The sequence below is a fragment of the Ursus arctos genome, unplaced genomic scaffold (assembly GCF_023065955.2).
Source record: "Ursus arctos isolate Adak ecotype North America unplaced genomic scaffold, UrsArc2.0 scaffold_20, whole genome shotgun sequence".
Lineage (NCBI taxonomy): Eukaryota > Metazoa > Chordata > Mammalia > Carnivora > Ursidae > Ursus > Ursus arctos.
In genome coordinates, this window is record NW_026622875.1 from 17797352 (window position 1) to 17815802 (window position 18451).

The 18451-nt window shown below is 36.4% G+C and overlaps 1 long non-coding RNA gene across 1 annotated transcript in view; it reads left to right on the forward strand.

Moving 5' to 3' along the window:
- Positions 1-1923: 1923 nt before the first annotated feature.
- The window catches only part of LOC123000956 (uncharacterized), a 41389-nt gene continuing 24861 nt past the window's right edge, over positions 1924-18451 (forward strand). The window contains exons 1-3 of the long non-coding RNA XR_006409377.3: positions 1924-2122; positions 4561-4654; positions 9167-9213. This is a non-coding gene — a long non-coding RNA (uncharacterized LOC123000956). The remainder of the gene's footprint in view (positions 2123-4560; positions 4655-9166; positions 9214-18451) is intronic.

Here is an 18451-nt window from a genome sequence, read left to right on the forward strand (position 1 = left end):
TGGTGGCAGTTAAATTAGGGGGCAAAAAAGGGGGAGTATTTTGAACGGTGTTAAAAGAATTGACAGGACTTGGTGACAAAATAGAGATCTCTGAAGAAGCAGGTCCCTCAGCTCTTGTATGTTTTGCCACCTTACATATATCAAAGAACATCATCTCTTTGATATAATGATAATTTAGAGACATGAACTGAAAATAACCATCACAAAATAGCACCAATAGTAACGACCACTTCAAATCTTTTTTTAAAACAACTTTTGTTGAGAAAGTTTCATCATAGTGCTGGTGAGGAACAATGGTGGTTTGTTTTGTTTTTGTTTTTCACATGAAGACAAGTACTTCTGGAAGTTTGTTTTCAGAAATAAAGGATTCATGTAGACACATACCTATTATATCCAGGCAACATCTGTTCCATTTTAGAAAATTAAAGATGGCAACATCAAAAAACTCATCTCATTTCCGGAGAAACCATGCATCTGACAAAGGCTGACTTTTGATTCTCAAAATGAGTAATTTCACTGAATGTCGGTTTTGAATTAAAAAAACTGTAAAGTAAATTTACATTTACTTAGAATAGCAGTGAGAAGAAACAATGACACCAAGCAAATGATTTTGCAAGGGCCTGGTGAATTTTAACCACATTCCTATAGATTTCTGCTTTGGTTTTTTTTTTTTTTTTTTTTTTTTTTTGAATCAAAGTTGCTTCTCCATTTTGAACACACTTATATTAATATGTCTGTGTAGTTCAACTAATTCAGTCCTTTTTCAGCATAATCGCAAACAATGCTGAATATCTATTGTAAATCTATGCCAACAGATGTATTAAATATATACATAACTAGGTAAAATTGAGAGAAAAGGGGTGAAGTCAAGTAATACTAAATTTACATAAAAAGACCATAATTACTTTACTGAAATGTGTATTGGCCTCAAAATACAGTTAGCCATTTTATTTATCTTTGTCCTGTAATTTTGTTAGCTTCACATTCTTTTTGTTGCCTGTAGCTTGATTTCCAACCCATGGAATCCTGATGTCAGGAAGAGTAATGGTTTTATTATGAGGAAGCCACAAATCTGCAAGCACATCAGGCATTGTATACTAAAGAAATAATATGTCTAATACATATTTGTAAGATTGTATCACAAATATAGGCAAGGTAGATGACATAATGGCTGAATTTGGAGGCTAACCTTAGCTTTAGGCCCCTCTCTTGTCTTCTTTGAGCTCTGCTTCTCTTTCTTCATTGGCCTCATTCTTTCCTAGTGCTGAAGACTTTCTTTGTATGGCTGTGAAGGTGGCTATAAGGGGTTCCAGCTCACATTGTCCTTACAGCTTCTAATTCCAAAGGAAGAGTGCACCTCTCCCAACCGTTCCACAAAAAAGGGAAAGGAAAAAAAAAAAGACTCGGAGAGGCCTCTGATTGGTTTCCCTGCTTACTCATGGAATAATTGTTGAGATAGTTGGGGTTGGGATATGTGGCGAGGAAGAATAAGTCAGTCTCATTTTTCCAATGGAAAGCAGGAGATGAGTTTCCTAAGGGAGGGGATGGCTGTGCAAATAATACATGCATGCTGAGCTGCCAGTGATTTCTGATATGAAAAAGGATTCTTAAATTGGGAAAAATTTGGGAACCAGTGTTTTGTAGGAAAAAGTTCAAACTTCTTAATATGGTAGCAATATGACCCTGATTAATGTTTTCACTCTTCTATTTTTTCCTTCCTTCTCTTTCTTCTCACCCCCTAGTGGTCTTATGATCTAGCCACACTGCTGGTTATTGCTGCTGTCTTGATTTATGCTTACTAATTCCATTTTCCTATAAACCTTCCCCTCTTTTGTAGATGTTCAGTCCGCCTCACTTAACTGAGATATTTTTCCACCTTCTCAACTAAAATCTGTTCTTCTGTTCCATAGAGTGTCTCGTATATGGATATCCCAAGGAAGAGTCGGTGGGGTGGACAAAGCTGGCCCTTTGCTTTCATGATGTGAAGAAGCTCAAAGTCATCCATAGTTTAACTTAGAAAAAAAATCCAAGCTGATATCTTTATGCCCAATTGCTATGAAGCAAAACCATGTTCCCTACATTGTTTGCATGTGACTCTGTGGGTTGCAGGAACTTGTAGCAGGTAAGAGCATGGGTTCAGGGTCTGTATTCCAATTCTGGCACTCATTAGCTGAGCTGTCTAGTGCAGTAACCTCTATGAACCACACTTTTCCCCCATCTAATTAAGAGGGATGTAAATAATAGAACCTCCTTTGGCAGATTATGGTGAAGAGCAATGATCATTAGATCAAACTGTCTCATCATGTTATTCAAATCTTCTATATCTTTACTGACTTTTAAGTCTGCTGACTTTATGAGCAAAATGAAAGAGGTATGTTAAAATCTAGTGCTCTTTTAACTCTGTAAATTCCTGCTTCATAAGGGATTATATTATTGTGTTCATACAAAGTTAACAATCTTGTATGTTTTGTTCTTTTTTGTCTGACTCTAAAGTTTTCTTTGTCATTTTTTTAGTCCTGTTCTACAAAATGTGCCTACAGTGCATCTGTAATTTTGTAGCTTATAGTATTTATTAAATATTTGGCTTGATAATGGTTTTGTCCATCCCATACCTTAAATTCTCTCTACAACTTTTGTTTATAATATTTGAAAATCAAGAAAAACTATACAAATAGAAACAAACGAACAGGATATCCAGATAATGAAGTTATCAGACAAAGATTTTAATATAATATGTGTCTAAAAATATATGACAAGATTGGGAGCTTGAGAGGGGATTGAAACTTATTTTAAAATATTGGAATTTCAAGACCCTGAAAACACAATAACTGCAATTAAGAATGGACTAATAGCAGATCAGAAACATATATAAGATGAAATACTGAGAGAGCAGAAACTAGCAAGTACTGAAAAAAAAAATGAAAGAAACAAGGAATGAAGTGAACAGGGCTAACATACATATATAATCAAACTCCCAGAAATTGTGACAAAGCTCGCTTAATTGATTTTGTCCTCCCAAAGGCAGCCAGGGCTTCCCAGATGTCATTAATGAAGTCACACAGTGATTTAATTTAAAGAGTGATCTTCAGTCCTTCCCAGAATAAGTTTCTTTTATTGCTTATTTCTCAGGGTAGATCTTTAATACCTCAACCCAGAATCTGAATCTTACCTGACTTTCTCCCACTCGAACCTGCCATCAAATCCAGTTCTCATTTTCCCAGGCTGGTGACCTGTTGAAAGTCCTGCTCAGTTTCTCAGCCATCTTTATTAGAACTGCCAACTGCCATTGTAGGAGAACTGGCCCCAAATCTGGGTCATTGTTTTAGCTTACCCTTTTCTCTTGGTCTTAATTCTATAATTCTTTCTCTTGTTAACACTTTGCTACTCTCAAGCATATTTCTTTTCATCTTTTCTGTTATCCAAAATGCCTAGGCCATTTTTTTTTTAAACAGAACCATTTCTGAGTATTTTTTGATTTCGTTGTTAACAAATTCTCCAAAATAATTCTTAGAGGAATATATGGGTACTTTATAAGTTTCTGGCACATAAAGAGTCTCTAATTAAAAACTACAGCTTCTTCTCTTACTCTGGCCTGGGTTCCAAGGCATATCTTTGCTCTTCTTCTATAACTTATTTCTCGTTTCTTAAATGATTGCTGGTTGCCTTGTCTTTATTAAAGATTAGGTATCCTGTATAGCTGACATCTGGACTAAAATTAGGACAGGGAAATTAGAGGCTAGTGGTCCAATAGTTAAGTGGTGTAAGGATATCCCTTGTCCTTTTCCCCAGTGACCCAGTTTAGTTTGTTGCATCATTCTGTCTCATAGTACATGCAACACAGTTTTGAAGCTCAAAGGGCTCCTGACTACTTACTCTTGTCTTTGTCTGTACTTCTGGACGGACTTGATAACACAATAGTCTTGGATCTTTGCCTTTGGGAGAAGGAGAGAGTCAATATGTGGGCTTAGGTTTCCATTTTAATCTTACAGCTTTATTTCCTGTTTTAATCCAAGTTTCTCAAGAAATGATTCATATTTAGTGTCAATTATTTCACAAGCCCAGTATTTTTGGAAGCTTGACTTTAACCATGAAACATGGAAAAGATAGACTTTGAAGATGAATATATTGAAAGACACAAGAAAGATACTAAAAAATTCAAGGCATGTCTGAGTTGGCATTTTATTTTTGCCCACATTTATGTTTATGTCTGTGATATAAGTATCTGCAGAAGATATATTGTCTGATGGTTGAGAGAGTGTCAGCATTTTTGAATCAAATGAAAATTTTTCTAAATGCAATATTGTGAAGAAAGTAAAATTTCTACGTATCCAAGACTAAATTTGAACGGTTGATAAATAGCATGTTTAGTCCTATTAATATATAACTTATTACCAAAATAGGGGCCTTTTTCCCCAGTATATTCTAGTTATCAGCTGTTCAAATTTTTGTGTGTAATGTCTGATTCCATTACTGATTTTTTCTGCCTATGAAAACTGTGTCTACACATTTGATTGTGATTAGTTAACTAAAGGCTAATATTTTTTTTTTTTTTTTTTTTAGAATTTCCCTGGGACTCACTGGCTTTGAAGAATCCTACTAATATCCACATTTTGCTGTTACACTGTCCCCATCTGCATCCCTGTAGGTTCCTCAGGTAAGGCCTGGCCAGTTATTTCTGGGGACCACTGTGCCTGGATGTGGTGATCGGATCGAGTCCTCTTCATGCTTCCACTGAGGCCTCCTTTTCTGAGGTCTAGAAATTATTTTGGGTGGAAGGTGTGTCCCATCCCTGCCACTGGAGCTTCTTTCCCCTCTAAAAATGTTCCTTCTCTATGTAGGTTTCTGGGTTTTTGTTGTTGTTGTTGTTTTTGAAAATTCTGTAGCACAAAAACTTTGAGGTCACATATAGAAGTACATTATTTTATATCATCATTACATTGAAGCCAAGTTATGTACTTTGCAAAAACTGGAAAAAACACTCTACTTAATCTGCAGTTGACTTGGTCCACAGTAGCTCCACTTGCTCCTCAGTCTGTCTCATGAAATCCCAAATGGACACAGCTTTGTCAACTTTTAAAACACTGGCATCTCCCTATTGGAAGGTACTTTGTTAAACTATTATCTATCAAATTCTTACATGAAACATGTTCAGGTGGATAGTAGCAGTTTTTTTTCCCCCCAAAGTTCTCTTGGAGATAATATCACAATTTTAATTTATTGAAGTTTTCTTTTAAAGGCTGGGTTACAATGAATCTTATGTGCTTGGTTTATGGAAAGGATGGCAGAAATATTTGATTTAAAAAACTAGTTTTACAGATTTAATCAGTTCCTCAGAAGCCATTTCATCTACTTCCATGCTCTGAACCACACATTTCATGCTTCTTTTCTGTATACAAAAAACTACATTGCCTCCCAAACACTTAGATTTTTTTCAAGATGTTTCTTTAGTCCCTTTTATATTCTTTTTTTTTTTTTTAAGATTTTATTTATTTATTTGACAGAGAGAGAGACAGCCATCAAGAGAGAGAACACAAGCAGGGGGAGTGGGAGAGGAAGAAGCAGGCTCCCAGCAGAGTAGGGAGCCTGATGTGGGGCTCGATCCCAGGACCCTGGGATCACACCCTGGGCCGAAGGCAGACGCTTAACAACTGAGCCACTCAGACGTCCCTCCCTTTTAGATTCTGATGATATTTGTTACATTCAAAAACTATGTTCTTAACTGTAAACTGTGTTTTCACCATAAATTTATGGCTCACCACTTTCCCTGGATGGTAGCTCAGGACCCATCTTTAGCCTTAGTTTTATGAGGTCAGCTGTTTTGCTTTCCAGTGCTGTCTGTTAAACTAATTCCCTGTTCCATGGTTTTCCTACTCCACCCATCTTTCTCTCTAAGGGAAGTAGGATACTGGGCAAGCATTTTTCTTTCTCAGTGGTAAATCATTGGAGCAATGCTGACTCTGTAACTTGGGGTGTTCCCTTTCCATAGTTACAGACCTTGTTTTTTGACACAGTTCAACATGTTCATTCTATTAGTGAATAAGACCTCTTTTGGTTGCAAGAATTAGGGACCATTCTGAAAACTAGCTTACACCAAAAAGGGAATTTATTCACTGATGTAATTGATCATCTCAGCATCAAACTACATTCAGGCACAGATGTATCAAGGTGTCCCAAAGAAGTCTGTTACCTGAAAGCTATTTCTCCCCATCTCTCAGTTCTTCTCTGTGTGGTTCTCATTCTCAAGAAGGTTCTATTGGTGACTCCAAGCATCGCTTGGGTTACATCCTCATAGTCTAGAAAACCCAGCAGAATAAGACTTTCTTTTTTCAGCTGTTCCAACAAACGTCCCCATCCTGTCATACTGGCCTTGCAAGTCTTAAGAATTCATCCCTGGCCAAGGAGTAGTAATATATTAATTGGCCAGACCTGGGGCCAATGCCCATACCTGGAACCTGGAGAATGAGATGACCTCCACATTTACCATGGATCTGTGGACTAAGAGTCCAGGAGGGGTTGTTTTCGAAGGAAAATTCAGCTATTGATCTTCAAAACAAGAGGCGATGGTTATATGATCCTTAAGAAAATGTTCATTATGGGCATTTTCTTACTAAAATTCTCAGTGTACTCATTTTTCAGGATAAAATTTTACTTTTATAACCAATTGTTTTAACTTCCTGAAACTTTGGTCCAATTACAGTATTCTAGTCTTATAAATAGCTCCCTTATAAATTAGTTAAATGTTTTCATTATGCCATTGCCCTCATATCTAATACATTCCTCTCTTTTATAAAATTGTAATCAATTCTCAGTCCATCCCTGAATAATCTCTTTAAGTTCTTCCATTTCCAAAACATTTTCATTGGTCATCCTAGTCCATAATATTTATTCTTGCCTTTGAACTCCAAATGGTGTTATTGTTAACAATGTTATCAAATCTTTTTATTTTTCACGTGTGTGTGCGTGTGTGTGCGCGCGTGCATATAAATAAGGCTCACAAACTACCACTTCTTGTTAGTTGTATTTTGAGTATCACTTCTTTGAAAATCACAAAGGTAAAAAGCTGCTATGCATTCAGTAATGGATTCAAATGAGATTGCATATTGTTAACTTTAAGAGGATCTAAGTATATGCTTAAAAAGCATTTTGTACATACATATGCAAAACTTTCGTTTTTGGAGGGTTGTGCATATGGATTAAAGCATTTTTATCCATAGTGCCCCAGACTTAGTGTTTCACTAGATTAAAGGTGGGTGCTATTTGTCTATGCCAGTTTTCCACCTCCTGTGATATATTTACTCCCATAATACTAATTACACATTTCTGTTGATATTCTGAAACTTGCATTAATATGTGTTTTTTTGTTTTGTTTTTATTTTTTAACTCTGTGGCTCTTTTGTATAACCAGATAAAAATATTGATTAATTAGAAATTTCCTTTTCTTGTTTGGTATCTTTATTCCTGTCTTTTGCTATTCTTTGCACATCCTGAGTTTATAACCATTTTATTTTATTTTATTTTATTTTATTTTATTTTATTTTATTTTATTTATTTTATTTATTTTTTATTTTTTGAGAGAGAGAGAGCGAGAAGAGCGTGAGGGGCAGAGGGAGAAGGATAGACAATCTTAAGCAGGCTCCACACCCAGCGAGGTTTTCAAAATTTTGTTATTTTGCCCTGTTTTTTAACTTCAGTAAGATTATGTGAGTTCAGTCCAAAGGCATAGTGGATTTCAAGTGTGCCTACACGATAGTCATTTATCACTAAATACGAGTTTTTAAGGTATGAGGTCAATAAACTCATCTGCTATTTCATATTTCCAAGCTTTGAAACTTGCAAATGGTGATGAAATACCTGTGAAGTCTAGTTCTAGCTTTCTAGGAATAAATTTGGAAACTGTGAAATAGTGTTGTAGATCTTGGGTCGGTTGTAACAAATATACATTATCTTGTTGGATGAAGTTGTGTTGGGAAAATCTGCACTTTGAATTAGGTATATTCATAATAAATTGTAATAAAACTATATTCTTTGGGGCTTGATAGGGTCTGTCTGTCTGTCTTTGCCGTATAGTACTTTCAAGTTGGCAGAAGTCCTTTACTATTCATCAGTGTGCTAATGTGATTACTTTTAGAGAAGACAGATGCTTGGATCTTCTCCTTGGACTTTCAGAAATTCTTATTTAGCATCAAAGGGATCATAAATCTGTTATATGTGATTAAAATAAAGACACAAGTGGACTGATATATAGACTTGTGATTTGGCCATTCACAGCTGTATCTAAGGATTTGCCTACAGGCTGCCAATAGAGCTATTCAATTTCGTCATGTAAGTTTAAACAAGACAATTTAGTGCAAAATCTCAGTTATGCCACTTGGTGATGTAAAAAGCAAGATAATATTTGGTTAGTTGAATTGTTTTTTATTTCTTTTTACATTTCAGTCATATTTTCTGAGCTATTATATATTTTATATTGCCTGATTATGAGTTGAGCTGAGATTTGGCAGAAATATTCGAGAAAGACTGCAGCAAAATTATAAAGACATTAGCATTTTAAGCGTGTTTAATAAAAAACAAATACTTCTTTATTAATAAGAGCTTAGTAGTATGTGCCAGGTACTGCATTAAATTGTTAATATATGCTTATCAAATTTAATCCTTCAAACAACCCTATGAGGTAGACATTATTTTATAGATGAGTAAAACTGAGTCTCAGAGGGTTAAGGAGATCAATCAAGCCGCAGAACTAATAAGGGAGTTGAGCCCAAGTTCTCCAGTTCTAAGGCTTCTGTTCTGACCTGGTCAACTCCACAGTGCCTCCATGTGCTAATGTGAACACGTTACTAGGTAATTTATCAGGAATGGGTTAAAAATGTTTGCAGATGTTACTACAACTTTGATGAGAATATAACTTTTGTTAATAGCATGTAATTTTCTAGATAAGTTTATTAAATTGCCTTCTAATTTCTCAATGGTTGATAAAATCATGAACAGCTGGGAAGAAGAGTCTGGTTTTTATTCTAAGCCCTTATTTATTTTTAATGAAAGTAAATACAATAACAATTGCATGGTCTTTTGAATTTCACATAAGGATTTAATTCTTTTCAATTTATTTAAGCCTTGAAATAATTGTTTTTGGAAGGGCATCTGTTAATATTATTTCTTTTTACAGATTAGGCAAAGGAAACAGATTTCAAGTGATATACTTCAGATTTTATGGTGAGTAAATTATGGAGTTTTTTTGTTTATTTGTTTGTTTTCCCTTTGCTTTTTTCACTAAAATTCTTATGTTCTTGAAAAATGTTATAAATTCACTAGGGATTCCTAGGGTTTATGAAAAAAATATTTTCAAAGTAAAGAATCTTATATTATCAAATTAAAGAATCTTGTATTTAAATAATTAAGCTTAATTGATAAGCTGGCTTAATATACATACACACATATACATGCACATTTATATTTATTATAAACATATATGTGCGTATATTATATATGTATCTATGTGTGTATATTATATGCATATATATACATATATACTTATATATATTTGTGACCTGCTTTGAGAGTGCCCGCCTGCCCTCCCTCCTTCCCTTTCTCTCTTTCTCTCTCCCTCCCTATACACACACACACACACACACACACACACGTGCATGCATACACATGCACACACACATACACATATATGCATATGGATCTTTCAAAGCAAATCTTAGTGATATTGGCAATTGAAGATATTTTAGTGATGAGTACATTGGAATCATATTGTTTACTAGTTTAATTACTTTTAGCAATGTTTTGGGGGTCATATATGGACTATTCACTTTCTCATTTTTCTTTCTTGATAGTGACAAATAAAAAAATTGACCCAAAGAGTGAAATGAGGCAAATTATTGCATCACCTTTATTGCTGGTAAAGTTGGATTGTAGAGTGTGGTGGGTGACCTGAGACTCTCTTTTAAGACAACAAGACTATAGAGTGGGGCTGACCCAGTTCTTTATGGGGTGTCAGACACAGAAGGCGACATGGGGTTGAGACCTAGGTGGGCCTACTGGCAGACGTGCATTTTGTCTGCCCAGTCTCTGGGGACTGTGAGAACAAGTTCAACTGCACTTGGGCCCAGAAGGCCATAAGCAAGAGAAAAGCTGAGTGTTACTGACATTATTTCTGCGAATTCATTGGTAGCAGGAACCATCATTACTCACTCTCTTGGGGAAGGGTGAGTTATAGGATAAAGATAAATATAGACACTTCTCCCCAGAATGTGGAATTGTTGGTAAAAATTTCCTCTTAGGGATCACAGTGGAAATGTAGTAAGATCTGTGTCCTCCTGTATCCCCATTGCTGTGTCCTTTTAACCCATTGCCACGTAGAATCTGAGCCCCAAATCCTATCCCTATTCTACTTTTCACATTAAATTATGCTTAGCTATACACTCCAAAATAGCTTTCTAGAGACTGTGTCATTGACCCGTGATGACATAAATACGACAAATACAATGCCAGCAACATAAAAATCAATATGAAACCCTTCTCTTTATTAAATTTCTGGGTATAAATTAAAACCCACAAATAAAGCACTCTTGAATTATAGTCTAAGTATTAAATATTCCATCCTTTACAACAATCCTACCCCAATATTTTTATATGATAAAATTATTTGCAACAATATAAGCCTGAAATCTTAAGGCTTCCCCCCCCCCCCCGTGTCTGCTTTATGACAGACAAGAGAGCACAGCCCCAATAGGGCATCTTTTCTACAAGTATGAATAACGCTTTCAGGAAATAGTCAATTTTGACAGGTTTGCAAGCCAGTAAGTAGTGTCAGACCTTTTATAGTCTGTTTCTCCCTGGATGACTGATGGTTTACAACTTGAATCAAGTGTCTCTGAAATATTTGTACCAAGGAAGTTACTCCCTTTACAGCTTCCAATTTCTGTAACTCCTCTTCCCTATTCAAGTGAGGAATCAACCCATATTAAAATAATATAAGCAGTTTTTAAAATCTGCATGTCTATGTCTCACTTCAGATTAAGTTAGAATCTCTAGGGGTGGGACATAGACATCAGTATATTTTAAAGTACCTTGAGGTAAAATCCACTAAGAAAATGGAGGATAACCATTTTATAATAGAATCTCTGTTCCTTACCTCAGAAAGGTGGCCTGTGTTTTCATTTGTTCTTGGCCAATTTACAGTCATTCCCCATGTAGCTCAACAATGACTTTATATTCAGTAATGAGGACCTACAGAACTTGACAGTCCCACATATGTTGTAGGAATTGGGCTTAAGAATCTTCCTCATATCTCTGGTCATGCTTTGCACGACAGATAATCCTATTTTTAATCTCATTGTTTCCCAAACTGGTGGTTTGCCTATATTTGGGTCAGTTTTCTCATTTGAACATCAGTATCCTTAAGAAGCCCTCTCTGTAACATTAATTATTACACTCTTGAATGGATCCCCAGTGCCACGCAACCCTATGGGAGCCTACTGTGTCCCAAGTGTTTTTGTATATGGCCTGTTCCATATCATGTGGCGTACTTCTGTCTCAACATTCTGGGAATCTTAATGATATCACTGCTGGAGTCTGATAAGAAAGTAAATGTGTGTGGCCACTGATTGTTTTCTGAAGTGTGCATGATGCTGATTAATATCTCTACTTAGGCTTCTAGCAGGTCAGCATATACAGCATCATAGGCCATCTCTTTTCTGAAACTACTGAGTCTGCATCAGGATCTGAGTTCAAGAATTTGTGTTTGAAAACCCAGTAAACATCTATATAAATTCTTGGGCCACTGATGCGTAGGATCAAGCAAGCAGAGAGTAACAAGTGGAATTTTCTTTTCTTAAAACTTTTATGTCAACAGAAGCTCGTAGCTGATGATAGAGTTCACAGCATTCCACAGATGTGTGGCACAGTGATGCTTTCACATAGGCATTAGCTCATTAAGGATGGGCAATCACAAGTATGTATGTGTGTGTGTGTGTGTGTGTGTGTGTGTGTGTGTATAGGCTATATCATACAGAGATGAAATCAGCGATTCCCTAGGAATAAGACACAATACATCTCTGCCACACAGTGGTACATTATAACAATCCTTCCCTCCTTTCTGAGTTAATGGCCCTTTGCAATATGATTTTGCAGCATCTCTTAGCTAGAAATGGATTCTGTTTCCCTTCCTCTTGAATTTGGGTAGCAGTATGGCTTATATTCAAGCAGTATGGCTTCAGTAGAAATGTGTGCCAGTCTGAGACTAAGCCTGAAGAAGTCTTATGTGATTCCACTTAGTCCCTGGGACCCCACCTGTGCCCTATGGACAGGAGCAGGCAAGCCTGCTGTGGATGAGAGACTGCCTCAATCCGAGTAATGCCAGTCAGTTTTCCCAGCAGAGGGCAAAGACATGTGGAAGAGCCTAGATGATATCAAAGCCATACCTCTGGATGATAGCTGATGCATGAGAGAGGGAGCCCAGCCAAGCTAAGAAGAATTGCCCAGCCTAGCTCGACCTAAATTGCTGAACTAGGGAATTGTGGCCAAATAGATGGTGGTTGTTTCAAGTGGACAAACATGTGCTTTGTTAAGCAGTAGTAGCTAATGCTGTCATATTTGGGTAATGTTACTGTTACGGTGTGTGGATCTGGGTTAGGACCTAGGGATATTCATGTCCTGTTAAGTTTACTCTGGCCCTGGGATTTTTAAGTATAGATATCTTCATTCAGATCATATCTCTGCCCTCTCCTAGGATACCTATCATGCAAAGGAAAGCAAAGTGCACCAATTTCTCTCCAAACTCTTTGTTAAAACCTAGCTCTTAACATTTTTATGGTTCCTTTGAGAGGATCGATGTCCCTGTAGTCCCTTGATATTTGATGCTAAGAGCTGCCATTGTCCTGGTAACTTTCTTTTTTCTAATAGCTACAATTTCCCAGATATCAAAGGAATTTTATATAATGTAATGTGTATACACACACACACACACACACACACTGATAGAACGTTGAAGTTTTTGGAAAGCACGGTAATAGCCAGCATTCAACTGTCCCCAGATGAGTTGCTATGTTGAAATCTTTTAGCAAGAGTGATAAAAAGAATATGGTTATTTAGAAGAAGGAGGAGGAAGAGAGAACTAGGTAGAGAAGGAGGAAGATTAAGACAGCATCTATGTAAACAGAACTCTCCCTGGAATGCTACTTCCCAGGCCCCAGCTGGCTCACCCACTATTGCACTTGAGGTCCCCTCGGGTTTTTTTGTTGTTGTTGTTTTGTTTTTTATTATGTTCAAAGGAAACATATAGTACATCATTAGTTTTTGATATGTTCACCGATTCATTAGTTGTATATAATACCCAGTTCTCATCACCACACATGCCCTCCTTAGGGTATTAAGGAAGTCCCCCCATTTTTAAGGGAGATAACACTCTCTGTTACCAGTTCTCACAGAGGTATAGGGGAATTATGGCATTAAGAAGTATTTCAGGCTTTTTCAGTATGGATTTTGTATATTTGCTGTAACTATAGGCTGGTTGTCCAACCCAGGTGTCTAATGTTCTCGAGGAAGTAAATCTAAACAAAACTGAATTTGCTAATCTGTTTATAAGCTGACATGGATCTTGGCACATGAGTTGTGATAAAAGGTTGTAGAGTATTTAGAGTTCTCAAAATAAAATCTCCCATATAGAGAGTTAGGACATTTTTGAAATATGAACTGCCTGGATCTTCATTGCCCCATGGTTAACATTTTGAGCAAAATTCAGGGGTATTTAAAAATTGTTGCAGTTAGCTGTAGTCCCGAGATATTTTGTGTTTCTTTGGTGGTAAAAGTGATGAATAGATTTTCTCAACAATTTGATAAGGCACATAATTTCTCCACTTGGAAACTTGTATCCTGTTTCTTATTAGGACTAAAGATAAAAGATTGTCACAGTCTTTTCTTTCAGCACAGACACTCAAAGTTCAGTATTTATTATATAGTCTTTTGCTGTGGAAAGAGAGTAGACTATGGCTACAAGGGACCATATGGCTACTGACTCTAATTCTTACCATGGTGTCACTACTTAACTGCCTATCTCCTACCAAGTACGGGCAAGGGGAAGGTGACTGATTCTGTCAGGAGAAGGGGGAAGTGGGGAAGTTTCTAAGAATGTCATACAGAGGAGGTAGCATTTGGAGTAACCTTTGATGGGCAAGATTTTGTGGGGCAGAGGATGGGGAAAGAATATTTTAGATAAAGGTAATAAGGTGAGTAAAACTTCAGAGAAAAAAAAAAAGGTTGTATGGCTTACTTACAGAATCCAAATAATCTGTGTATTTGTAGAGTGGGGCACATGATGGAGAGTGAGGGAGCCAAACAGGCAAGTGTGTGTCCCGGTTTAAACAAGTTTGGTAAAGATTAGCCTCATCCTCTAAGGAATGAGGAACTTCCCTGGTTTATAATCACAGGGGATGGTGAAAGATAAATACTAGGCAGAAGGAGCACAGACTGAAGCAGATGGAGAAATAGTGAAGGCTCAGACTTAGTTTCTTAATCTTTACTTAAAATGAATAGAAAAAAAACCTCAAGAGAATAAGACTATCATGTGATCTAAATTTTTATTTTATTTGCATCTGTTGCTAAACAATTGACATTTTAGTTCATGCACCAGCCACTTATAGATTTTTCCTGATTCCTCTTTTGATTTCATATTTTCTTTATTCTCTTCTTTTCTTCTGCATATTGCATGTGTGTGCTTTAAAACATGTATGTGTCTTTTCGCTTAATTGTCTTATTGCAGTAATTGTGATTTGATATTTAATGACTAATAAATTGCATAGCATCTATCTGATAATAAAAACTGCATTATAATCATAGTCTATACATCTTATAATCTGGTTTGAAATTTCTAGGAAAAGTGAATAGAAACAAAGAGTTGAAAATCTGATCATGTTGTACTAAACTATAACTGTACTCTTCGTATTCAAAACAGGGTCTGCATATGTGACAGTAACTCGAATGTTTCCTGTAGATCACATCAGAGAAGTGCTGCATCCCCAACTCACTTAAAACTAACAGAATTTCTTTTTACGTAGCGTTCTTTGTATTAGTTCATCCTATATCAATTTTCAGGTAGAACCTCATCACTGAAAAAACCCAGGGAAGAGAAATCCTTGGTGAAATACCACAATGAAATGAGTCCATTTTTAGAAAAATTTTAAGGGTGACTGAAAATATAGGCCAATTAATCAAATTGTCTAATGTGGACAGTAAAGATGAAATATAGGGTACTGTAATAAATCTCTCGTGGATTTGTGATAGTCCAATTAGGGTAGGCTAATCAGGTATTTGGAAGGTAATGTACTACCCATTGATTTTCTCTGCTACAGGAATGGCATCTCACCATTCATATCTCCTAAAACGTGACAGCTAATTACTATCAGTTTTGTTTATTTGATCCGTATTTTTCTATTCCTTTTAATAAAGCAAACTCTGTTGAAATATTGATTACTTGTGATGGCCTTGAAGTTTGAATTTGAGACATCTGATGTTTCCTGGAGCAGCCTAATGCAGTGGTCTGAGGGGTGAATGCAAATCCTAAGTAAAGGGGAATTATGTGAGCCCCGTCAGAGCTTTATCAGGTGTGGGATTTAAAGTGCATGCATGAAGTTGTAGGTAGAAGACAAGGTAAGAAATATGGGGCATGGATTCCGAACAGATTGGGAAAAGGAAAATGAAGATGGTTGAAGAAGAAGCTTAAATGCTATCTTCTCGGCCTAACTAAATAGGATGGGCTTAACGGGCAAGGCCAGGCGGGCTCACACAAATTACAGAGCAGTGGATTAACTGTAGTAGTTAATCTGGGGAAAAGTTTTTGTCCTCTGTCTCCATGTCAGCCAGTGTAGCCCTGATGAGTGTGACACTTACCTTCCTCTTTCTCCAGTTAAGAAGAATAGTTTCTCTGCTGTAGCTTTCATCAACCGCTGCCCAATTCCCAATCCCCACTCAGAGGACAGGTGTATTCAGTATACCTGTTGTGTTGTAGTCACAGCTTCATTGTCTCTAAATCATGAAGTGCATCAGAATAGTAGGTGATAAAATGTGAATGACCACAAAATCTTTGTAATACTGTTCAGTGGTCAGAAGGCATGATATAGCTCTGCATATTATAATATAAATAGAGCTCCAAATATTACGTTGAAAAAAAAAGAACATTTTGTGTATATTATAAACTATAAATTTTAAGTATTACAGGCATATATACAGGTAAATGAATTTACAGAAGATAGCTTAGAGGGACCTATAGTAAGTATGTCACTGTGAGTGCCTGTGAGGGAAGAGGAATAATATTTGGGGATGGAGGATGAAGGGAAAATGAGGAAACGTGAACAGATAGCTATGCACAGACCAATAATAATAAAGTGCCGTGGAATGAGAAGTGAAAATCGAATCATTTTGTTACAGCTGCTGTCCATATTGAATGAATGAATAAATGAATGAATGAATAAATAACATTAAAGTCAATTAATGAAAGTCTGCAGTCTCTGCCAGCTTTTTGTCTCCCCTAAAGTTTGACTAATCAGTGAATTTTATAAGAGAAAACATTTTTGTCTGACAAGTTTTCAAATTTATCCAGTATGATTTTCAAGGAGAATTCAGGTAACACGTTGGATTTGGAGCGTCTTTAGCATTGTTTTGAGTGAATTCTCCCTAAAGTATCCATGGGAGGACACTGAGGACAGAAACTGGGATTTGCATAAGGTAAAGCCAGTGACACAGAAAAGAACTTGTATCATGCTGCTTACACAGCTGGGTAAAAAGCTAGTGGCAGCATTCACCATTTCTCAGTTCTGGTTGGCTCTTGGCACACAGAGAGAAACACAGTTCCAAGAAGTAAGAAAATATGAATCAGGCATCTCTGGAGAGACATTTCTCAATATTTTAAACCACCGACAAAATTTGACATTGTTTTATTAGCCTCTGTTAATAATTTAAGACTCCTTATCCACTTATGCGGCAATGAAGGAAGAATTTTGGCTGAATTAATTGATAACTTTAAATAATGTAATTACAAATGTAAAAACTAAAGGAAAAAGAAGGAGCAGATCTGAGAGGTCCTGAGAAGCCATTGAAAGCAGCTGAATTAGAAACTTGAGAGATTTGGTACTAGTCCCCACTCTTTGTCATCAAGTCCCTTCCTCAGCAAGGTGGGTATGCTAATACCCTCAGAGACCTTGGAGGGTTATGAGGTCCTAGTTGAGATCAAGTTTCTAGATGGAAACCATGTTCTCTTAGTAGGAAATTGTTAGCGATTGTAGTTTATGCTGAAGGCTAAAGGACTGAAAAGCATATGTCTGGATCTGATTTCTGAGCACACCTGCAAAAACGTGGCTGGCAAATTGACATCTATAAAGTATGCAAACTTTTCATAAAAAGCAGTTTCATAAAATATTATAGTGGTTATAATATTTAAGATAATTATGGCTTTAAATATTTAACGAAGCTGGAGAAAAAAAATTATGGAAATATCAGATAGCTATTTTAGTACTAGAGCCAGCAATAATAATGTTATTATTATAAATCTCCATTTATTTTATTTGATCTCTCCTTATGTCATATTATTTAACCTCACAGCAGTTCTCTGAGGGAAAGTGATTTGATACTATTCATTTAGAATTGAAGACACTGAGGTTCTGCGTGTTTCCTTTAAACAGGTCGCACCATTCAAAGTGTTTGAAGAACACTGTTAGAGAGATTTTCTTCCAGCTCTGACATGGGCCCAAGTTTCTTGCACTGTAGAATAATAAGCTTAGTAGTAATAGCTCAGCTCCATCCTGGTATAAAAACTCCATTATATCCACCCTTGTTTTGAAACGTAAAAGTGTTGGGTCCTATTATAACTAGTACAAACTGTAGAAAGACTATGATTTAGTATAATGTGGTCAATATCTGATATATATTTCATTAGGAATTTTGACCGTAAGTACTAGAATAATAAGATTTTAAGTCTTTTCTCTTATAATAGCATATAAATGTATTTTCAAAGAATGGGCACTAAAGTATAAAATTGCAAGGACCGCCACTGCACATATACCAATGGAGATGACATTATCATAGCATATATGTCTGGAATGATAGTTTCTTGTCTAAATATGTGAGCAAGTCAAGCTACTCACTGTGTATGATGTAGACAATTTGGGAAATTATGCGAAGTGTTTAAGGTTACCAGCACATGTTAATGCACCAGGCGCCATTTCATGCTTGATGTGTTTTTCCAAATGTGCACAGTGTACTCCTTGGTACGGTTTTTATGATGTATGACAAATATCTCCAATGCCAAGTGATTGATTTCTTAGTAATAGGGAAATTTTTTCTCATCTTGCTTTGGTAAACTCCTGGCTGAGCCCAGACTGACAGGCTTCTGCCAGAGCTCTGAGCAGGCCACCTTGGTCTTGGCTTTAGCCTTCTGGACAGAGGCTGTGGTATC